The sequence below is a fragment of the Limanda limanda genome, chromosome 7 (assembly GCF_963576545.1).
Source record: "Limanda limanda chromosome 7, fLimLim1.1, whole genome shotgun sequence".
Taxonomy (NCBI): domain Eukaryota; kingdom Metazoa; phylum Chordata; class Actinopteri; order Pleuronectiformes; family Pleuronectidae; genus Limanda; species Limanda limanda.
The window spans coordinates 8,437,040-8,462,567 of record NC_083642.1 but is presented as its reverse complement, the minus strand read 5'-3'; positions in this window follow the sequence as shown (position 1 = coordinate 8,462,567).

Below are 25,528 nucleotides of genomic sequence, written 5' to 3'. Positions count from 1 at the left end.
TGATTTACATTTTGGAAACCGTCCCTCAGAGCGAACAGTCACATGAAGACAAACAGCGTTCAATAGACAACATGAAACAGTAAAATACACAACATGAAACACAACAATAACAACACACTCCAGTAATCCGGCTCCTCTTCTGTCTGTCATTGAGCCACTTGATGTTGTCAGTGGAATTTATTCAGGCTCTTAATGAATGATGTTTCATTAATGGTCCCATAATCAGATTACCTGCCGCTCGACAGGCTCCATCCATCTCTCTCTGCAGACGTCTGAGGCTGGAGGATGAATTACACATCTGGACGAACAAGGACACTTGTCCGGACTGCGTTTGACCTTAATCAGCGACAGGTGCTTGGCTTGTTCTTCTTGTTTTCCGCGAGGAGACTGTCAAGTCTCATGTGTATGACTCTGTTTTATGTGTTTGTTAACCATTTCAACAACATTTATTTATTATTAATAAAAGGCTATGGAATTCGGTCACGTTCCTTAAGGATGAATTTCAAGTGTTTTAATGATCTGGCCTTTCTCACTTATACCATCTTTCATTGTATATGTTCATGGTGAGTGGAAGCAGGACACTGCTCCTGCCCCTTAATACGGAAATTCATGTATAAATATAAGATTTGGTTTAGTGCCATTTTTAACTGCAGCGTATTGCAATAAGTTTCTACTATTGAAACACAATACAACACTAGTCACCATATGACCATTATGCTTGGCTGTGGCTAATTATAGCACCCTATGCTAAAAATGATCAAACTGATCTGTAAACAATAGTCACAGTGAACTCTCCATCATCAGACAGAAGATCCATGGTTTATTCATAGTGTTCATGGTGTCATGGTCTGCACCTTGGCTGCCCCTCCCCCTACTGTGTGTTTGTGTGTGTGTGTGTGTGTGTGTGTGTGTGTCTGTGTGTGTGTGTGTGATTGGTTGGCAGGTCTGGGCGTGGGCATGTTTTACCACCGCAGGTCCCCGACACACCTCCAGATGATTCCCACTGATCACCTGATGCAGTCTGAGAGCCCTGATGGTTTTCCTTCCACGCGCCAGATTATACAGTTCGACCATGCCATCATTATATGTTTGTTCACCTGCCTGTCAGCTCTGCCTGAAACCTGCCTGACTCGTATCAGCCTGATCACCGCTTGCCATGCCGGTTTGTGTATCCGCCCTGCCTGAAGGCCAGCTTCCTGTTCTCTGCCGGTCACCTGCCCATCACTCAGCGGGGGGGCCACCCAGCACACCACCGTGCTCAGTCGAGCCAAATGCCAAATGCAACGACCACGCCTGAGACGTCCAGTACCACATTCGTCCACAGTGGACCTGAGCAAGAACTATTCAAAGCTTTCGTTAATCAACGGATTGTCAAGCTCCTGGTTGAGATCATGACAGATGGCCTCGTAGGCTCTAAAGGCTCAAATGCAAATGAAAAGAACTAAAATGATACTAAGAGCCAAAGTCACATTAAATTGAACCCACCAGCACCATATTGCTTACACACATAGAGATCAGTCCCTTAAATGTACCGGATTTCTTTCATCAAAGTCTATGAATCATTTCTTTCTTTTCACAAATTTCAATATATCTTGCAATATTGAAGGTGTTAAAGAATTCCTTGATCTGCACCCTGATACCGAATCGCACCAAAATGTAATGTTATCATCCACCCACCAAATATCATCCTTCCACCAAGTTTTGCACCGTGATTACTGTCCAGTAGTTTTATAAAATCCCCAAAACTAACAGACAAAAACATAACCTCACCAATTTATAAGTAACACAATCAGTTAAAACCGAAGAACATCTAATCACACATTGAGAACATTGTGTTGCGGCAGCTGGCTTTAGAAAATGTGTGTACTCCTAGCATGTGATTTGTGTAAAGTGTGAAAACTTCTCACCACACATTATTCTTGTATGAATAAAAGTCTGTGTGGGAAATGTTTGTGTTTCTGTGGTTTTTGTGTGGACGCTTCATTTGAGCCTCTGACCCCTCGTCTGTCTCTTCACCTGCCTCACCACAGACGAGCGAACCCTCCACACTGGAGATATTTCCACAGATTTAATAACATTCCCAGCCTCGTCTGTTCTCGTCCCTCAAACAATCGACTTATTGCCCCCAACACTCAAAGTAAATGGCACAGAGTGTTCACGACTAATAAACAGAGCCATGAAAATAAATAAGGGGAAGACTTTTCTCCAAAGTTAACATCTGAGGTGGGATTTTGATTATCTGCGCGAGCCCACAGGGAGGAATGTGCCAGAAGAATACCCTGCTTATTTAATGTCATTAAATTTGTGCTCGCCCACAGGAGAAGCCGGTACCTGGAAGTGTGCCGACAGCCTGATGAAAAATGAGAGACGCAGTGTTCACTAAGTTCTCTCCGGCAGCAGTTTTCAGTTCGCAGCCAGGGCAAGAGGGAAGTGCACCTCAGATGTGAACTTTTTAAGCTTGATTTATGGAGGTCCGATGATCGAGATGTCAGATTTATGACCAGACCCGCTGACAGCAATTACTCCCCAAACACTAATGCAACTGAAAACTCCCCTTTGATAGATCTGGTTATTAATGCAACTACACAGGTACGCAGCCGCTAAGGGCTCCCCGGAAAGGTTAGATTTATCATGGTGACATTTTACTTGTATTATGCACCCACATTCTCCCAGTGTGGCCGAGGGACAGGCGGAGGAGGTGCATGGCGGTGCCCTCCAACAGACCCACAAATATGCAATACAGGAAACTGCAACGCACTTCAAACCCACATGTATGCATTTGCTGTGGCAAGGTCACTTCCAAAAATAATTTTTAACAGGAGGAAAACATCTTATAATGAGGTTACTGTCACAGATACTTAATGCAGCTTTGCAGAGCGGTTTCATCTGTCTGCAGAAGAGAAGAAAATAAATAAACAAAGGTGTCCTGGAGAAGAAAAAAGAAAGTTGTTTGTCAAAAGACTGAAAAAGACCAAATGTTCATATTTAGTCATTCTGAAGTGCTGCCAGAAAAAAACTCTGGATGAAATAATCATTTTTGTAATATATTTAAATGTTGTTTGAAATGAAATCACACCGGTTTCTACCTCAGGACATCAGAGTGCTGTCATGTACTTACTTGTCACATTATTTATATGAACCAGAAAAACACAGGCCTCTGTTTGTGTGTGTGTGTGTGTGCACGTGCCTTATTAATATCTAATTTTGTGTCTCCTGGTTTGGCAGCATGTTCTGTAAAACCAAACAGAAGCGGCGTTACAACAATTTTTTGAAAACATAAATGAGAAGTTCTTAGAAACTGTTTATGTTTCTATTTATGCAGAACAAGAAAGAACTTGAACAGACTGAAGTTATCAGAAGTCTGCATAGAGGATTTCACATTACTTGATATTTCCACAAAGAAAAACATGTCTTTACGATCCCTCTTAGATGTTCTACAGAAGCAGGGAAGGCCGGTGCAAAGATCCCTTCCTCCCTGCTCAGTGACCTTTATGGATCCATGTTTGAAACCACACGGCGAGCCACAGGAAGCTGGAGGAGAGTACTTCACATTCCCTGGGTTTCCTGCTGCATCTAGCACCTGGGGGTTGATGTTTTAATGGAGTGTGGAGGCAGAGTCCTCGGCGTTTTCCGCATGATAATCTGGACTCTCTGCCTTGTGTGTCCTTGTGTCTTGACTGCTAATGTTTTTTTTTTCCCACTTTCTACCAAAACTCCACCTAAAAATGCCACTTTATTTTGTTTCTATATCGTGTATTGACTATATGGCATCTGTCCAAAGCAGTTTAAATGAGCGGCTGTGTTATTTGATGGATCAAAGGAGGAAGTCAATAGTGTGACACCAGAGTCCGTGTTAGGAGGTTGGTGACGATTAATGGGTTGAAAAACTACCTTAAACATGGGAGACTTCCTTTTGTTTTCCATGTGTGTGTGTCATGTCCTTTGGGGATGTGACGCATTAAATGGGTCTTTCATCACTGTAACCGTGACGACTAACACCCACTAATCTTAACAAAGCTTGTGCTAAACTAATGTTTTTGGGGCTGATTCTCAAACTGTGATTGTTCCTTAACCTCATTATTGTTACCATGAGTCATGCTCCTGTTACCATGGCAGCAAAGGTCCGGCACACCGGCTGCTGGTTCACTCCTGTGGCTTGTATCCACATGATGGCCATAAATCATGCGTCCTCCTTGTTAGCAGATCGGACCAAACTAAAAAGTCTAAGTCAGAGATTTTTTTCTCAAAGATGGTTTAATCCATTATTAGTCCCAAAATGGGGAAAGTTGCAAGAGCTGCTGCAACAGGCTGCCACTAGGGGGGCACTATAACTTTAAGTTATTAGTGAGTTCTTACCCCCCCCCCCCCCCCGTCTACAGACATTGGCGTCATATGGGAGGAAGTGGAGACGTGTCTGTATATACAGTCTATGGTTTTATCCATTGTAGGGTTAGAGGACTTAGTAACAAAACATTAATTATGTCCAAAAAATATATATCAACTGATGCGGGGATAATGAAAATCAGCAGGAATTACATTGACAACCAGGGTAAAAATGTCAGAACTTATTAAGAGAGCTCAACACTTTTCTTGTTTTTTTTGGAGATGTCTTAACTGTCCACGGATGATAAGTCCATGGGGAGCTCTGCATGTGAAGGTGTGAAGATGTGTAGATTCTCCAGAGACCGATCATCCTTATTTCCCCCAGGACCAGAGACAGATCCACGCACATAGACAAATAATAACTGCAAGCATGTGCAGCCATGTTTCATCTAAAAGAAGGGGGGAGAATGTTCCATTTTTAAGTCAACGTTATCCAAAAGTTCCCAAGAGTTTATGCACTTAAGGGGGAGAAACAAAAACTCTTGTCACAGGTTTGTACAGGAGGAGTAGAGGAAGGCGGGAGGCGGGAGGCTGTCGTAGGTGAAAGCCAAAGAACGCAATAAAGATTAAGGAAGCGAGATGAATTATGAGGCTCCAAGGCTGAGGCACCACGGAGGGACCTGAGCAGATCTACTGTTTCCTCGGCTTGGCCCCTCCACTGCAGCGACGGCTACCATAAAACCTGCAGGATAAAGATGGAGTTTTCTCCAAATCCATCCCTGTCGCTGTCAAGAAAGAGGAGTTTGACCCTCTGAGCAGGTTTTCATTATTTAGGTATTTATGCTGCACTGTCGTCTTTTCGGAGAGAAAGAAAGCGGGAAATGTTTCAGGCAGACGAATCCGGGTAAACACCACAAATACAGTCCTCCTGACTGTAATCAGCCGGATTTGGTCTTTTGAAATGTCACACTCAGTGGGAGATAGAACATCTCTCCCTCCGTCTCTCTCTCGTTAAAACAGGACATATTCTGACTGAATAACCTGGACATTCATCACATACTTTCCATCTCTGTGAAAACCTTCCTCTCATTTCATCATCACGAGGTAATCAACAGCAAGGTCAGAGCGAGAGAATAGGAGACACTTCCTAGGGAGACAGCCACGAAGGATTCACCTTTTTTTTTGTAGCCATCTTTCTAATTTCCACATTTGCTCGTTATTTCTCCCTTCTACCGTGTTTGTTTTCCTTCATTATTTCCGTCATGATTAAATCTGCCTCTGCGTCAACACCGTCCCACGGCCACGGAGCATTTACAACCAAGGTCCAATGTCTTTCTCTCGTCAGGAAAATCAAAACCCTTGATCAGTCACGACCGGGGCGAGCGTGGTGGTGAGATATAACATATTCAGGAGACGGACAATGGACGGCAACAAACTGTGGAGCCAATTAGCAGATGGCCTTGGAGAAGACTATAGTGATTGGCTGGAGGTGGGAGAGCATCAGTTTCACATGAGTCAAAGGACTCTATACATAACCGTAAAAGACATTTGTACAGGAATCGGACCGGTTAACTGTTTGTGGCTAGCTAATGCTACCGCTAACTTGGTTTGTAGTTAGCCGTATTAATGATTAACTTAATTTCTTTATAAAAACTTCTTTTTTTTAATCTTAATCCAGTGATGGGATGCGATAAAGTACATTTACTCTGTTACTGAGCTTTAGTACATTTTCCGTGTATACTTAATTTATGTCGATTTAACTTTTACTCCACTACATTTACCCACAAACAGCAGTTTCCACTCTACTGTGTTTTCATAATGGATTGTGTTACATAATCACATGATTTGTATATATTTTGAAAGTCAACAATGAAAGGTTAATTGGTCCACTGATGCAATCAGAGTGGGAAGTTGACATTAGACCCCCACCTCCTTTAGCAGCATGACTGGTGAGGAAACAACTAAAAGGGAATTTGAAGAGGCCCCAATCACGATTCAGCCATAACGATGTAGAAGACTATTGCAACACTTTTGCAATAGTACTTTTACTTTTACTCTTTATGCCCTTCTTTATTTAAAGTAGGTACTGATGTGGAACTGACTGAATACAGCAGCATCCTATTGAAGATCTCAAATGCTTTTTGGTGGACACATGTCAGAGATTCATCTGAGCTTCTTTCTACGTTTTTATCTTAAGATCCAGACGACGGATAAGGAAACCCTTTTGTCAGCTCGAAGGTTTTACTTTTCAGGTTATAAGGTTATAAAAGGTGATGGTGATGTGACAGAGAAAGCAGTCGGAGCATTTGTCCGACAGCTTGCATGAAAAAACTGTAAAATCTGAACAGATGCCTGAACTGCACCCTCATATTATCTTATCTCTGGACTGACTCCTCTTCTCTGTCGATGTTGAAGTGTGGCTCTTAGTCCTGCATGTTTTCACGACTGATCTTGTTGACCGATAGAATGTGTGTCCTGCTGTCGACCTATTTTCTTCTCTGTTAATTAATTCACCGCAGGTGGAGCAGAAGTAAACAGAGGCCTGACCACAGACACACACACGTACTGAAACATGCAGCGATGGTTTCCCCCCCACATTGTTTTCATCTTTACAAAAGCAAGTACCTATTTCATTAATTCCCGTAAATGGTACAAATATAGAGCAACTGTGGATTTAACTACTAAATAAACTAATGGATAGTTGATTTCACAAAATTCCCTCCAGTGTTTATCTTGTTGTGTATTTTACATTTAATAAAACAAAGCTCTGAGATAAATTGACCAAAGCTACACATGCTCCTGAAGTAACAGTATGTGCCTCTGGTACAATTAAGCAAATCTGGTGAATGCAGGAAACACCAGCATTTGGATTTTCACAGTTTATTTAAATAGTGTGGAAATTGAGATAAAGCACATCACAACTTCCATCCAGTCTGGAACACGAGTGGTGCTCCGTTTATTTAGCATCAGTTAGCATCCAATCAAAACAAACAAGATGGTGTTAAATACCCCCAGCATGCCCCAGGGTCCCGGACGTCATTACGTTCCCGTCGCGCCGGGCCCCTGACGTCATCACGCCACCCGGCATGCACTGGGGTCGGCGTCATCACCCACGCAGGAGCCTGACGCCGAACGCATTAAGTAAACAATGGTGCGAACACAAACTGAGCGCGGAGGTTGAATTATGTAAGTCCCCCACTCACTACACACGTCCCCCCAGAATTCAACATAGCAGACAAAAAATATCACCACACAGGTGGTTGTATTAACCGGCCAAAACGACTGCGTTTTACAGGGGGTGGAGGAGACACTACCGTGGCAGGTATCCCGCCCTGACAGGAGTGTGGGGCATGGAGTGTGGGAGGTTTGATAAGGGGAACAGGGGGTGGATGCCTAACTGGAAGCCGCCCGCGTCGTGGGGGCTGGGCTACTTCAACGGGCTTAGCCACGTCCAGATGAGCTGGTTTGAGGCGGTCAATGGAGAGTCGCTCCGGCTTGCCTCCCATGTCCACCACAAAATGTTTGTCCCCCTTCTCCAACACGCAAAATGGGCCCTCGTAGGGCGGCCTTAGTGGTCCCCTATGAGCGTCGTGGCGAACAAAAACGTATTCAGCCTTCTGAAGCCCAGCGGGGATGTGCGACTGAGGGAGGCCGTGCCGGGAAGTAGGGACAGGTGCGAAAAGCCTCGCGTTGTCCAGTAGCGTGGCCCGCTGGGGAGCCGCAGCCCAAGGAACGTTGGAGGTAGGAACAAAATCCCCTGGAACCCGCAGAGGCTGGCCATAGACAAGCTCCGCGGATGAGGATTGCAGGTCTTCCTTTGGTGCAGTTCTGATGCCCAGCATCACCCACGGGAGCTTGTCGACCCAGTTGCAGTCTTTGAGGCCAGCCCGAAGTGAAGCCTTCATCGACCTGTGAAACCGCTCACAGAGTCCGTTAGCCTGCGGGTGATATGCAGTCGTGCGGTGGAGTTTCACTCCGAGGCTCTGGGCCACCGTGTTCCACAGCTCAGACGTGAACTGCGCACCCCGGTCAGAGGATATGTCCGAAGGGGTGCCGAAGCGGGCAACCCAGGTGCCGATAAATGCCCGTGTCATCTCCACGGATGTCAGTGATGTCAGTGGCACAGCCTCAGGCCAACGGGTGGTCCTGTCAACCATGGTGAACAGGTAGGTGAAACCATGAGAGGAGGGCAGCGGGCCAACCAGATCCACGTTGACATGATCAAACCGCCTCTCTGGCACCGGAAACAACTCTAACGGTGCTTTAGTGTGTCGGTGCACTTTGGCCCGTTGGCACTCCAGACAAGTGGCAGCCCAGTCTCTAACGTCCTTTTTGAGGCCGTGCCAAACAAACTTCGCCGCCACCAGTCTCTGCGACGCTTTTGACCCAGGATGGGAGAGGCCATGGATGGCATCAAAAACGCGGCGTCTCCATCCCGTGGGCACGATCGGCCGAGGCCTGCCTGTGGAGACGTCACACAGGAGCGTGGTGTCAGCCTCCCCAAACAAGACGTCCTCTATCCTCAAACCTGTAGTTGAGGTCCTCAGGGTGTGTAAGTCTGGGTCTGTGGTCTGGTCCGCTGCCATGCGGCCGTAATCCAGGCCAAGATGGACTGCTCCTGCCACAGCCCGTGACAGGCAGTCCGCCACCTGGTTGTCCTTACCGGCCACGTGCTGTAAATCCGTGGTGAACTCGGAGATGTAGGACAGGTGACGTTGCTGGCGGGCGGACCACGGCTCAGCCACCTTGGCCATGGCGAAAACCAGCGGCTTGTGGTCAACGAAAGCGGTGAAGTGTCGACCTTCCAGCAGGAAACGGAAGTGTCTGATGGCGAGGTAGAGACCCAACAGCTCCCGATCGAACGTGCTGTATTTCCGCTCGTTGGTGCGCAGTTGTCGACTGAAGAAAGCAAGCGGCTGCCAGGCCCCGCCTACCCACTGCTCGTAGACAGCCCCGACAGCGTAATCCGAGGCGTCTGAGGTGATGGCGATGGAGGCTGTGGCAGAAGGATGTGCCAGCATAGCGGCGTGCGCAAGGGCTGCCTTAGTGTCAGCAAAAGCCTTATCCCTGCCCTCAGTCCAGTCCACAGCGTGCATGGGCTTGCCTTTCAAGGCCTCGTGCAGGGGCTGCATGAGCTGAGCGGCTCGAGGGATGAACCGATGATAAAAGTTCACCATGCCGAGGAATTCCTGCAGGGCTTTCACGGTGAGCGGGCGTGGAAAACGTGTGACCGCCTCCACCTTTGATGGGAGAGGGACTGCGCCGTCCTTAGTGACTCTGTGTCCCAGGAAATCAATGGTGGAGCGACCAAACTGGCACTTAGCAGGGTTAACAATCAGGCCATGTTGGTTGAGCCGCTCAAAAAGCATTCGGAGGTGCGACCGGTGCTGAGATTCGGACGTGCTTGCCACCAGAATGTCGTCCAAATACACAAAAAGAAAAGGCAGGTCACGTAACACAGAGTCCATGAGGCGTTGAAAAGCTTGGGCTGCGTTTTTAAGTCCGAACGGCATCCTTAGGAACTCAAAAAGCCCGAACGGCGTAATCACCGCTGTTTTTGGAATGTCCAGTGAGTGCATAGGCACCTGATGATAGCCCCGGACGAGGTCTACCTTAGAAAAAATCACCATCCCGGCCAGGTGTGCTGAAAAATCCTGTATGTGCGGGACTGGGTATCGGTCAGGCGTTGTTGCCTCATTAAGCCGCCTGTAGTCGCCACATGGGCGCCAGCCACCACCAGGCTTGGGGACGATGTGAAGGGGTGACGCCCACGGGCTGTCGGATCGGCGGACTATTCCCAGGCGTTCCATGTTGGAAAACTCGGCCTTAGCCACGGCAAGCTTGGTCGGGTCGAGGCGGCGAGCACGGGCGTAGACGGGTGGACCAGTAGTGGCGATGTGGTGCTCCACACCATGCTTCACGGCAGACGCGGAGAAAGTGGGATGAGTGAGTGATGGAAAACTAGCCAGTAAACGGTGGAAGTCATCCGGTGTGGACAGCATGCTAGACAGTCCCATGGAGCCAGCCCCGCCGAGTGTGCACGTATAAGAACAGAACGTGACGGCGTCGATCAAACGGCGGTTCTTTACATCCACCAACAGTCCATGCGCACACAAAAAATCAGCGCCAAGGAGGGGAATGGCGACCTTTGCCGTGACAAAATCCCAGCCAAACCGATGCCCCCCGAAACACAACTCAACGTACCTCAGTCCATACGTGCGGATGGGGGTCCCATTAGCCGCTTCCATAGGGGGCCCGTGGCTGTCGGTCACTATATCCAAACGGGATGCAGGCAGGACGCTCCTCTGTGCTCCCGTGTCGCACAGGAAACGTCGTCCGGAGATGTTGTCCCGGATAAACAGCAGCCTGCCGATGTGGCCGACACTCATGGCCACTACTGAGCGCCGGCCCTGGCATTTCCCGACCCGCCGAACCTGCAGGGCGGCCGACATCTATAAGCCTTCGGTCCAAACTTCTCGTGGTTGAAGCACAAGCCTGAAGAAGACTGCTGGGGGCCTGAAGGTTGCTGCCGACCTGAAGACTGCTGGGGGCCTGAAGGTTGCTGCCGACCTGAAGACTGCTGGGGGCCTGAAGGTTGCTGCCGACCTGAAGACTGCTGGTAGCCTGAAGGTAGCTGCCGACGAGAAGAGGTTGCTGCGATGAGTGTGGAATCCTCCATTGTCACTGGATCGCCGTGCTGTGCCAGAAACGCGGCCATTACATAGCGCTCTTGACTCGCCACAAAAAAATTCAGCCTCTTCAGCCAGTTGTCTACAGTCTGTGATTGTGGTGTTGGCCAACGCAGCTCTGACTTGGGAAGGCAGCTGACGCAGGAAAAGCTGGGTGAAAAGAAAATGGGGGCTGTGCTCCCCCAGGAGATCCAGCATATGGTCCATGAGCTCAGATGATTTGCTATCACCCAGTCCTTGGAGGGAGAAAAGCCTGCTGGCTCTCTCAGCGTCTGACAGTTCAAAAGTCTTTAACAGGTGAGCTTTGAGTGCCTCATACTTGTCCGTAGCTGGAGGGTGTTTCAGCAGTCTCACCACCCGGGATGCTGTTGAACTTCCAAGAGCTGACACAACGTAGTAGAAACGTGTTGTGTCAGCTGTTATGTCCCGCAGGGCAAACTGCGCCTCCGTCTGGGCAAACCATGCTGAAGCTGATGCTTCCCAGAATTCGGGGAGTTTGAGGGCCACAGCGTGCACAGCCATGGTCAGGTCCCGTTTGTGAAAAACGTCAATCAAACGAACGTCAGGGTCACCAGTGTGGAAATTGAGATAAAGCACATCACAACTTCCATCCAGTCTGGAACACGAGTGGTGCTCCGTTTATTTAGCATCAGTTAGCATCCAATCAAAACAAACAAGATGGCGTTAAATACCCCCAGCATGCCCCGGGGTCCCGGACGTCATTACGTTCCCGTCGCGCCGGGCCCCTGACGTCATCACGCCACCCGGCATGCACTGGGGTCGGCGTCATCACCCACGCAGGAGCCTGACGCCGAACGCATTAAGTAAACAATGGTGCGAACACAAACTGAGCGCGGAGGTTGAATTATGTAAGTCCCCCACTCACTACAATATAATATTAATCTCATTTTGTGTGGTCTGTCACAAATTGTGTGAGAATTTAACCGGTTGACAATTTAAATATGATAAAAAAAAGCAAATAACATGAAGAGCCCAGGGCGTCTTTAAATCTCACACATTTGACTTCTTAAATTCCATTTTTAATCATCTCATTAAATCTCAGAAATGAATTTGTTTTATTCTCCGACCTACATCACACTTGTGAGCTGAATTCGCATAATTCACTCACACATGCCCAGATATTAAAGTTTCAGAGGCCTGTGAATTAATGTTTAATCCTGGAAGTGTTCGGCAGGGAGAGCAATATGTTCCTCTCCCCCCCCCCCCCCTGGGCTTGTTGGCAGCCATGAAGCTCAGTGTAGCTTGAGCCGGGCTCTGTTTACTAGAGGGGGGAGGTGGAAACACAGCAAAAACACAACCATCAATGGTCTTCTATGATTATTTTTGTTACCTCGGAGGCGGATTACATCCTGGGAGAAAAGCTTCCTAAGAAAATGTGACAGACAGATGCCTTTGGGTTGGAGTTCTTGGAAGTTACCTACAGTATATACTTGTAGGAGGAAGATCCATCCTAAAGGTAACTGTGAAGAAACACTGAAGCTGTCGGAGTGGATTCTGTATCTGGGGATCGCTGTGTACTTACAGTAAGGATGATTTGTTGCTAGAGCTCAGTGAGACTGATTCAAACTGACACACACACACAGATAAACTGTTGGAAGCTGAGATGATGTCACCTGCCACAAATGAGCAAATACAGGTAGAGAGGACAAGCAAAAAGCAGCGTTCACACCCGACGCGACGCCATTTTTTCTGCTTAATGAGATTACACACAAATTCAATGGAAAGACATGAATGGACACAAATTTTGCATCACTCGCAACAGGCAGACTGACGCCACACGCACATTTCTCGTCACATCTAGCGCTCTAGTTGAAATATCTGAACTCGAGGGAAGATTTGTGGAACCCAATGTCGTGAAAGCCAATCAGTGCTGATAATGACACCCACAGGAATTCCTCCGATTGAACGTCTTTGTGGACCCACACACAATGACACTGGATTTGAATTTACACCACATGAACAATTCACCTTTTTTTCCCCAGAGGCGAACAGGTGAATATTCACGTTAACCTGTTATTGAACACGAGTAGCGCAAATATTGACAAATGATTTCGCAGCTCAAGAAACGTGATAACAAAAACCTGCTCCTTAGAGATTTTAACTTGCTGTTGTGTTTTGGTTCTGCTGAGATTTGCAGGTCGAACAAAAAGACACTGAGCACTGGTGGAAAAACTAACTGAATTATTTACTGTCATCAAAGTGGCGATAAAACACTGTTGAAATAATCCACACTGAGTAAAAGTCCTGCAGGGAAAACATAATGATTATTCACAGAATTTGCCTAAACTCTCAGGAGCAAAGAAACTAATGAAGCAGGTAAATGGTCCATACGAGTTATATTTCATTTGAATATCATTACTGATCTTTTAAAGTGTAAGTAGATGAATAAGTATTATACTATTATACTTGAGTAAAGACATGATATCTTCTTTCAGTAATATCTCAATATAAAAAGTAAACAGTACAACTGAAATTGTTGTTGTCAAGAGGTCAAACTAAAAACCCTCTGAAATGTAGTAGAATGGAAGTATGTGTGTGTAAGTGGGATGAAATAAAAATACTCAAGTAAAGTAGTACTTGAAACACAACGCTCAAGTAGATTCTAATACAATATCTGTTTTTGTGGCCAGTTTTGACTTTTCCGTTTTCTGTATCCACCTCTTGAGATTCCCTTCAATTTCCAATCAATGGTGCAGCCCTTTACCTGAAGTAGTCACATGACCACTCAACGTAATCAAGGCTAAATCATCCGCCTTCAAAATGTGTCTCACAAAAACAAATGTCACCATTTCAGTGAAATCATTTACACAAAATGAGCCGAAAACTAGAATATGTGTCCTCGGTTTCCAAACGAGTACGAACATGAGAAGTGGCCAAGAGAGAAAGCAGGTGAAGACCGGAGATTGTTGTAATGTCACTTCAAACCTTTTATCCCTGGAGGCGGCAGAGATTTGGATGATGCTGACACAACAGGGGAGAATTGATTTGCCTCCACTTGCCTTGTAGGTAGCTCAAGATTAAAAACCAGAAAACAAGCCAATGCAGGACTCTGACCACATGATGGACCGTTGTCGTGTGTGTGTGGGCCTGTTTGTGTGCGTATCGATTCCCATGTATAGGTGACGCATGCTGGATTTGCAGACCGGTCTTTGAACCCCCCCCAGATCGCCTATCGTCCTGACAGATCATTTCAACCCCTCACATGTTTATCTGGTGCACACAGCTCCTAACACCTCGCTGTTGAGACGGAGCTGGCAACACACGCGTCCCCCCCCCCGCCTCAAACACCCCTCTGTTCAGCTCGAGTGCTGTTTGTATAAAAGACACCCCTCTGCGTTCCTGGAATGGTTCTTATTTGTAGTCCATCTCTCCTCTGTTGGTTCTGGGGTTATTTTTTTCTTCCTCTCCTGAATCTCATTGTCTCTCTGCAGCCAATTCTGCTCCTCCAAACAAAACATGAAAAACACTGGAATTGAAACAACATGATTGTTTTCCACTGAAAAGCAATCAAACTTCTGATGAGTTCTCGTTCTCTATTTCGGTGCCACTTCCTCCTTTCTTGCCAATAGCTGCCGTTACAGATACCAGGTAAAAACATTATTTAAAGCAATGAGGGGATATTGTTTTAGCGCCTGGTCTGATTGAACTCAGGCTGCTATTTAAAACGCACAATGCCTGATTCCTCCTGATAGAGACAGATTCAGAAGGAGATTTTTTCCCGTTCAGATCAGCGCTTCACAATTGAAATTGAGAGCCTTAAGAGGATTATATGAGCGATGCTCCATTTTGCATCTGCATGGTAAACCATTTAACATTAAGGCCACTCTTCTAAATATAGTGCTCAAAGTCTGTTAGCCGGGCTTTTTGTCCTGATATACAGTGATTGAATTAAGGATATAATCAGCTGTGTGAAGAATGGGCGGTGAGATGTGATTCACAGACATGGCTGTCAGATTACCAGCTGCGGAGAATGAGCGTCCACGCATCTTTTTTCTCGTTGCGACCTAGCGCGGCGTGGCACTGTGTTTTGTCATGTATAGGGATCAAGGGGTCAAGGGGTCAGGCCATGGTTCCCTCATTGCTCAATGGAAAGAAAGCAACACAAACAGTCCAATGCCTATTTGGTCTTCTGCCTTCATCGTCCTGTTCGGTCCCTTCTCTTCTTCCCTGTCTCAACTCCATTAAATCTCGCACGGCCAAGTGACCCTGAAGAAATCCTCTGTGCATAACTGAAGTGAATCCCTGGACAGTGCACTTGAAAATACAGCAACTGAAGACCCCCCACACCTTTCTACACTTGTCTAAGGTCACATGTGTAACATTGTTACCTGCGTCAAGGGGGTCCGGTTTCTGGTGGAAGGAAAAATCAGGCACATTTGGTGCAGCTTGATTAAATTTAACCCATTAAGACCAGATTCGGCACATACTGTATGTGCATACACCTTTAAGACCGGGTGCGATATTTCTGTGCTGACGTGACTGATGACATACATTGTGAATCGCTGAAATATTCACGGAAAAGGCAAAACAGTGATCTTTGCCAGAGAGAAGATAATAAAGTAGCAGTATTTCAGTGGTGAAAACTACAATGTAAAAAACAATGAAGAAGATTGAGACCCAGGTGATGCGCCTGCTGACCAACGTGAAGGTAGTAGAGGGAAAATTAAGTTTTGTAAAGTGCCAAAGATTTACACTGAAAGACAAACTTTTAACCTATTTTCTTTTTTCATCTCTCTATCTGCTCCAGAGGCTCGGAAATTAAAGTTTTGTAAATGTTGGCAGTTCTATCAGCTCCTCAGAAAACCCCTCGGGTTCTAGCGAGTCATTTCCAGCAAGGCTCAGGTTTTAAAGCATGTTTGTAATGGGTTAAGAGACCATTACAGTTCTTGGTGGAGGTATTCGCTCTGCTGAGAGACAATCTGCTTCAACAATTCATGCCTAGATTTGTTGCCTCACACTCAATAGTCTCACTAACTGCAGTGTATATGTGTATTGAGTGGAGGGGGACATTTATCTTGGACTAATGGTGGAATTATAAGTCTCTTTAAACAGAGAGAAGAGGCCTAGAGTTAACGTTGCATAAGAAGGGATTCTGTCGATTGGAACGCGTATAAACATTTAAGGAATATGTGCACCCCCACTAGAAGACACGCTAACTCCAATTATTATACAGACTCTTTAACTAATGACTTTAATAATCCCAAACACGTTTGAAAGAGAATCAATAGTGTAATAAATAGATCCACCAAAAGCTCCACTACTTAAATTAGAGTCAGTAATGAAATTGTTAATGATCCTTTTATAATTAGCAATTCTCTCAACCAGCATTTTCTGCGATTTACAATTTTCTAATTTTCCCTATTCATTAAAAAACTTTAAATAACGTGGCAGCTCTTTCTCCTTTTGGCACAATCCATCCAATTAATGTACAGCAGGTTTTCCTGTGATCTAAGCTCAGGTCGTGGTGCTGATGGATGGTTTGGAGATTAGGTTCGTCGAGCTTTCCTCTCGAGTTTCTGGAATAACCTCTGTTCAATTTACCTCATCCCTCCGAATCTGAATGTGAAATTCCATCAGTGTGGAGAGATTGAAATGTGCCTTAAGATGTAAAGCTCAACCAGAATAAGCTGGAATAACCAGAGAGTGAAACTGTGAATTTAAATTTTTCCGATATCTTGTACCATCAGTAATCTTCTCTGCAACGGACAAACTGACACTTTGGAACAATTTTCCTTCGTCCAGTTCCGACAGCTCAAGTTATCCTTCCTGAATGATGCTTCAGCTTCTCCACTGTTTGCTCGCTCACCACTCAACTGCCGGTTCAGTGAAAGCTTCGTGTTGGGCCTCCAAACTCCGGTGAGGAGCGTAAACTCCATCCTGCGGCGTGTTCCTTTGACTGATTCCCTGCAGGCTCAGCACACTGACTTGGCTTTTTTCTGTCAACAAAGAAATTAGAGCTTGTCCATTTTTCTCAGAGAGCTTGACATTTCACATCCACTTTTCTTTTCTGTATAAAATCCTGAGGCTGGACGCACCACCCTTATATTTTAAGCTTGATATCTGTTAATTTTATTTCAAGCAACTTTCTCTTCCTCCAACTGCATTTGAGACATGGATGTAATTCATTTCTTAAGCGTATGTGCTTGTTAATTTATATACAGAGCTTTTTATAGTTATCTCTGCATTAACTGTAATCAGTAAGGACCGTGACGTTGCATAGTAACTGCCTGTAAAATAATTTAGAAGAAGAAGAAGAAGAAGAGGAATGCAAACAACATTATAGGATGTGAAATGATCAGGCCAGGTTTTAACACCTCATCGCACCAAACTCGGTACCATTCAATCTAACTCCTTATGCTGCGCCCGCTGTCATCGGTAAATTATACCTCTCCTCACGTAATATTCGGCTAAACACATAGAATCATCACATTAAATATTGTAAGGTCTACAGACGTGAAACCCGAGGCAGTAACACATCATTGAATTCGATAACTTGTTGCTGTGTTCTTTACTTCTTTTGTCAAATGCTGTAGTTGTTATTATAACTGTAAATCGTAGGTTGACTGAGCTACACACACACACACACACACACACACACACACAGTCACAGCCAGATGATTAAACTTGCGAACACCCACACATATTCAACTAATGAGCGGCATAATTGTGTATCAAACATATTTATCTGTACTAATATTACTGTTTCCTTTTATCAGAAAAACAACAATGTCATCTCGACCCTCACCTGCTTGACAAGCACAGAAGCTGATAAACAGCCGCCATTGTCAGTGGTGCATGTTTAACTCTTTGGGTTAACTTTGAAATAATTGCTAAACAGCGAGTGGGCGCCATGTCACGGCGCCATGTGTGCTGTTGGGTGGAATTTGTTTCATGTCTGGCACCGGCAGAGTCGGAGCTCAGGTGTCCAGTCTGGCTGCCCAGGGGGACTGAGGAGTCCTGACCCTGGACGGTCTCTGCAGCCAAGCTCATCCTGCTGCAGCGCATCAACACACCGGCTACAAGGCCTCAGCAGCAGCAGCAGCAGCAGCAACAGCAGCAGCAGCGGCCGCCTCCAGGGGCTGAAGTAGACCTTGGCATCGCAACAGACGCGGCTGCTTAATCACAAAGGAATAGTCCTGGAGAAAAAGTGATGTTCAAATTGAAGACGTCCCCTTTAGAGCATTAATTTGCAATGAGGATGTCTATGTAATGATAGATATCACTGGAATTAATGAGGTGTTTTATTATCATCCAACTTCAACTGGTCTACCTGCGTAGCTAATAAAACTCTCAATATGAATATTCCCTCTCACGTCAGTTGCACTCTTTTCATGAATGGTAATTTCCCCGGTGTGGTATTTATATATTTTATAACCTAATTAACTTATACAGTATCACAGATTTATGTATTTCTTTTCCCACCTAAAATTCTACCCTGAAGGCACCTGATTGTTCCCTTGCACTCTAAAATTAAACTGTGAATAAATTGAATAAATAAAGATCAATTAATTGCACAAACAACAGCGGAAAATAGAAAGCTGGAAAATGTCAAACTGAGCTTGTGGACTGCTTGTACTCAAGAAAGTGCAAGCCCAAGATAAACAGTACATACTTACATATGTGTGCATGCATGCCCCTCCAACCCCAACCCACAACAGTCCACAGCTCCATCCATCCATCCATAATCTATACTGCTTCTCATGTAAGGGTCATGGGAGACTGGAGACAATCCCAGCCCAGTTAGCTACATCCAATCATTCTCACTCTAGTCTGCATTGATTATAAGTCTAAGATGAAAGGCAGCACATGTTTGTAGAATTTCTCAGCCAAGTCACAGTCAGTAAATTTGACCGATTTCAGTAACAACATTAGGTCCCATAACCGAGTGGTGGTTCCATTGGAGGAGAATCTGACGACAGGCAATTAAACAGTCAAAGGAGATTGAATTAGTTTGTTTAGCTTTTCATTCCCACACCCTCCTCTGGACCTGTAAGATCTGCAGTGATGGTTACCAGTGTCACTTCCAGTCTCTGTTATTCCGGCACATGGTGGTGCAGTGGGTAGCACTGTCGCCTCACAGAGGGACGGTTCCGGTTTGGCCGGGGTCTTTCTGTGGAGTTTGCATGTTCTCCTCGTGTCTGTGTTGACATTCTCTGGGAACGCCAGCTTCCTCCCACAGACCAAAGACATGCAGATTGGGGGTTAGGCGACTAAATTGACTGTAGATGCAAGTGACAGTGAAAGGTTGGTTGTCTCTGTATGACAGCTGCTGGTATTGGCTCCCATTTCCCCACCACCATCAAATGGACACGCTTTAGAGATGATGGATGGAAAACCTTCATTTCTTATTTATTCATTATAAATCCGATCCATTGTGTGATAGTTCCCTGTGAGTGTTATCTGTATTTAAATGCTTCAATTGAGAGAATACTGTGGCACGTTTCGCGGGTCCGTCCAAGCCAGCCCTCGACATTCAAGAAAAAAAATGATATACAGCGCCACAGAAACGCAGACCAGATATGGAGATGTCTGTGAAGCAGTCATTGTGTCAATGTAATAATGGTGCATTTGAGTTATGTGTCTGGGGAACACAGGATGGTGCCCCCCCCCCCCTTGCATTAGCTACACTCCCCACCATCTGTGCCACATCTCACTCGGAGTTATTCAGCAGTGCCTTTCTGTCTCATTCGCTGTCTCTCCGTTTGTCTCCTCCTGTCTCCGGCTTCCATTCTGTCTCACACACACACACACGTTAATTCGCTTTGTAGGGACGGAGTCGTTGCATGTTTAAACTATTTATAGAACATGATTGGAAGGATATCAAAGTGCCTGTGGCCGAACAAAGCTTTCGGAATCTGTCGAGATCATTATTCAGTAATGTGAGATTTGATCCACATCAGTCACTGGGTTGCGGAGCTGAACTGTATCTGTGTGGAAAAGCTTTGAAGGAGATTGCTTTCTCGCCCAGACTGTAGATCCTACGTTGTTGTTAAATGGGTTCTGCTGTTTGCTCAAAAGACATAATTGAAAGTCTCACTTCTGATGGATGCTACTGTCGAAAACGAATATGAATGCGTTAAATCAGCTATAATTCTTTTCCCAGTCATTATTAATTCTAGATTTGCTTTGGCAAATATATTTGTTTCTTGGATTGATGCCCAAGTACTGTGTCATGAAGCATTCATTATTCAGAAATGCCTCTGAAACTGGGCCGCTCCTGTTGGAAACTCTGCGAGAGAAATAATGCTGAAAGCTTTTAGAAAGCCCTTTCATGTCCCATTTATGTTAAAGAGGCTTTTTTCTCACTAACGCTGGAGTGCAAAAAAAAATGGCTAGTTAAGCGGCTAATTTAATTGCCATGGATGTCAGAGTATATTGCGAGTGTGGCCCATTCAGGAGCCGCGGAAAAGGGGGGGAAACTGCAGCGTTAGTGTCATAGGCAAAGATTTCTTTGGCAACGAAATCAGCGATTCGCCTTGCACAACAACAGATGCTGTCTATAAATTATGTAGTGAAGTCATTAGAAAATAATTTCCTGAATGGCAAAAAGCAGAACAAAAATCATTTATGTGACCCACTGGTGCATGAGAAGAGAGCTCTTCTGAGATGTTATTGATAAAATCCTTAATGTGTGTCAACCAGTGCAAACACAGGTAAGATATATATTTCTATTAACTTTGTACATGTAATGCTTCTCGGCCCATGTCGGCCCGAGAGTCTTTGGTGTTTGCCGATCCGAACACGCTCTGCATTTCTGATCATCTTTCAAAGGTGCTGATTGAAGTCATGATTCTTATCTTCACTGATGTCGTATAATTGGTCCGAGTGTCAGTTGTTAGCGTCTGATGAAAGATCTCCTCTCATCCGCAGATGGTCCTTTATCTTTGATGGCACTTCTTTCAATCCCAAAAAACTCATCTTAAGGCTGCAGATGAGGCAACGCCGGGTGAGGGAAAGTTGTCGTATAATTTTTGGTAAAATAAACTTTTGAATCCCAAACCTACAGTTAGTCCAGATTGCTGCAGCATGGTCATAACACACCTGTTTTAGCATCCTTGCACCTGTTGCCTGTTTATTTCAGGATTGATTTTAAAATACTTTTAATTACTTTTAAAGCCAGGCATTGTCTGGACCCCTCCGTATACTTGAGACCTTTTATCTTCCAAAGTCGAGGCTGAAAACCGAAGGAGACGGAGCCTCTGCCTCTTCACTGTGGAACAATCAGCCGGAGGAGATTAAACCAGCAGAACCTGTTTTATCTCTCATCTTAGACGTATAAAAAAGCTTGTATCAAATAATGTCTTTGATTTTTATTATATCCATCTTTGTCATTATTGTTTTTACTTTTATTGTTGTTGTGGAATTTCATATTGTTAGATGTAAATCACTTTTTTAAATAATGAAAAGTGCCCTACAATTAAAGTTATTATTATTATTAAGTTAAAAAATGATTCTCTGATTTAGGTGAGACAATTAATATGCTTGTGAAATTACAGGCGGGAGTCGTTGCTGCCGCTGAGAGTGGAAGGATGATTTGTGTGGGTCGGTAACTCTGGAGGGGTCGAGTCAGTCTAACATCCTCTGACAGCTGAAGATGCAGTTTCTTCATTAAGACAGCCAGTGTCAGCGTTTTTCTGGAGACATGATGGGGACAAATAATTAAACGGAGGCCCAACAAAGGGAGAAATGTCACCGGGGCAGACAGGTTACATCCTGGGACGACCTTTTCTCAGTCACGTACAAACAGAGTGTGATCGGAAGAGTAAAGCACCTGAAGCTTAAGGAGGGGGGGGAGCTAGCCTGTCCATCACACCTGTCCATCACAGGTGGAATACAATCAACCTTCTTCTGTCGGGCAGCCGATCGGAATATCCACAGTCTGATGAGCTGAGCAGGAAACGTGAAGGCAACACCTCAAAGTTTCAGATTTCTCTCTGGATTCTTCAGTAAATCAGAAACATCCTGTTGTGCAATAGGAGTAGACTTGACGTTGGCTAATTAATAATAATCATGAAATATGATTATTAAAATAATAAAAATTATCTATCAAAAATAATTAAATTATTAACTGAAGATGATCAGTAATCAAATAACAATAAAACCACTAATGAGAAAATAGGAATTATCAATTAGAAAGTACAAGCTATCAATTAACAATGATAAGGTTATCAACCAAGAATAATGAAAATAATTAGTCCAACACAATAAAATTATCAATCTAAGAATAATACTATCTATATTAATAATTGAGAAAGGGGGGCACCACCCTGGTTTCCCAGGGGCCAACGATGTCAAGCTATAATTATCAGTCTCATAATGATAAATGTCAAATTAATAATGTCAATATTTTAATATTAACGATTACTTAATAAACAGTGAAGGCTTCTAAGTTCGAGCACAGGCGATCATAATCCAGCTGCAATCACATACATATGCACAAATGATCACAGACTACAGATACTTTAATTACAAAAGTATTTATTAAAAAGGGGAAATAAAGTTATAATGTTATTCAATGATTTATCATTTTAACAAGCTCCGATATTTCAAAGGTAAACACAGCAGCAGCACTTATCACAATTCAGAAAATACATGTAAAACCTGCGGTCTACCTATGTATGTCTGTCTCTATGTGTGTGTGTGTCTGTGTCAAAGTGTCTCTCTGTGTGTGTGTGTCTATGTGTGTGTGTGTGAAGTAAAGTTAGTGTTATTTAATGATTCATCATCTTAACAAACTCCCATATTTCAAAGATAACAACAGCAGCTTATCACAATTTAGAACACGCATGTAACCTCTGGTCCATCTATGTGTCTCTGTGTGTGTGTGTCTGTCTGTGTCTATCAATGTGTGTGTGTGTGTGTGTGTGTGTGTGTGTGTGTGTGTGTGTGTGTGTGTGTGTGTGTGTGTGTGTGTGTGTGTGTGTGTGTGTGTGTGTGTGTGTGTGTGTGTGTGTGTGTGTGTGCGAGAGAGAGAGAAAAAGAAGGGGGGTGGCGATGACGCGTAGTGACATCACATCTAAGATGGAGGCCGATCATGATTCGTGGAATCAAGGCCTAAAAACTCTCAAAATGGCGGATTGACTACAAAACAAGATGGCGGAGCCGTTATGAATTTAGAGCCAGGATGGGGGGAGAGAGAGAGAGCGGAGGCGTGGCAACAATAGACTCAAAATGGTGGGTTTAACTTAACGTTATCCAAAATGGAGAATATGTTAATGACACCATGTGGCCGGAGCGCACACTGGTGGTCGTCACATGAATTACACAAAGGAAATTTTAGACAAAGAGAATTCTTATCTCTGCTTGGCTTTGGGGGCCGAATGGTTTCCAGATGTGTTCAGCCTCTCTAAGCATAGATTTAACTATGTGACATGACCTGTATTATAAATACAGGTCAGAAGTGTGTATAGGTCGGTTTAGAAGGAGAGAGAGAGAGAGAGAGAGAGAAGACATGTAAGGAGAGTTCAAAGAAGCTCTTAAAAACACGCCAGAGATAGATTAACAGTGATTTAACCACTCAGCCCAAAGCGGACGTTGTGGGCTGAGGTTCTGATCGGTAAACTCACTGCAGACTAACACAGACGTTAACAGCGTGGCTGGAGGCTTTCCTCGCAGCTCAACCACTAACACAAAACCCGGAAATGAACCGGAAGTAGCGGCTCGTCGTAGCCGGCTAAAACAATGAGACTCAGCGGTCTCGCAACAGATACAATCAAATATTAAACAATATGCTACGTATCAAAACTAACATCTGCCCAGATAATCAAGTCTCTTACTGTACAACCCTCGCGATGTGCCTGCGACTCGGCGCGAATGTGTCGGGGGCCAGTGAATCACGTGGTTTCTCTCACGAGCGGAGCTCCGGGCTCGGCCGCTGGACCGGAAAAGGAAGCGAATTATTCGTGCTGCCTTGACGGAATGAAACTTCGTCTTCTTCTGTAACAGCGGAGAACGTGCTGTTTTACAGGAACGGAGTGGATTGCCTCTTACTCCTCAGCGGGATGAACGTCGCGCTTCTGCAGGGGACGGCTGGTTTGAAGCCGTTTGTAGATCGTTGGAAAAAGAAAAAGTAAAGTCCGTGTGGAAAGGGAAACAGTCTGAGATCGTCCAGCGAGCAATTCCCTGTTTGATCTTTCCAAGTTAAAACAGGAAATGTCCTTTCCAAAATAAAAACGTCGACTAAGATAAATGAATGAAATGAATTGAAACAAACATCTTATTGCCTCCTTAAGCAACGGGAACCTCTGGTCAGACCTGAGGAGGCCTAACTGGAACGTCAGTGCTGGAGTGAAAAAGAGAAAGGAGTTAGTTGCCTCCTTAAGTTGCTGGGTTAACTGGTGAGACCCCGGGGGGGGGGGTCCCGTTGTCACATCAGCATCGGAGTGAAGAGAGAAAGATTTCTGGGACCTCAGCACTCTTATACCACCTGAGGACTTCCTGCTTCCTCAGGAAGTGGTCATAGGGTTCAGTTGGCTCTCATCCAATGAGAATGTCAGGGTCCCGTCCTTAGTGGGCGGGGATTCGACCTCAGTGGGCGTTTCAGAGTCTCATTTAGGTTTTTGCAGAGCGGCCTGCAACATCTCCCCACCAGGGCCTGCTGGAGGGGGGGCACAGTGGGGGTTCAGGACATGCTTCCCCCACCAAGGCGAGGCTCCAGGCTGTCTAGAGAAGGTGTGAATTAAGACTGAAACTGGTTGAACTGGTTTCAGCTGGGCCTTGTAGGCCTCAAGTATTTACAACCTATTGTTTGATGGTCACTCAGGACCTCACCCCCAACAATCCGCTACTGATTGGTCAGAGAAAACAAAATCAAAATAGCTTGTCTATGGACATTGGTGTTTCTTTTCAAACACAAAGTGGATATGAATGCAGTTTCTACCTTGGTTGATTCATTTGGATCTTTTGATTCTAAATTTCACATCATCTTTTGTACATTTATACATTTTCTATATTCACGTACTGCATTTATTCACTTATTTATACATTTTGTATTATCTGTTTCTTTGTTTAATTGTTCTGTTTATTTATTCACTAGTGTGATAACTTGCATGGATCCAATCTGACATATTTACACCCCCTCTTTGGGTCACTTCCTGTTCGCCAGATTGTCTTTGTTCTCCTTTCAGACTAGCGTGTTCCTGTCATTATTTAATTTTCTTAGTATTTCCTTTTGTGTCATTCTTCCTGCTTTTGCACCTTGGTTTTTGCTTTATCCTCTGAGTTTGAATGTCACACTGCTTCCTGCTTTTCATTCTATACAAAACCAAACCATCAACTATCAGAAGTCTATTAAAACCAATGTAGTTTCCATGGTAAGAACAGTTGCTCACTGCAGTTGTGTTGATGTTTCTGAGAGATAAGATGGCATTTCATGGGAAATATTTAGCTTTGAAAATATAATGTTATAAATATAATTCATAACAACTTATCAGGCCCATTATCTGAGCATATTTCAATGTTTTTCCTAGACTCGCTTTCTTTATGCAGTATTTTAC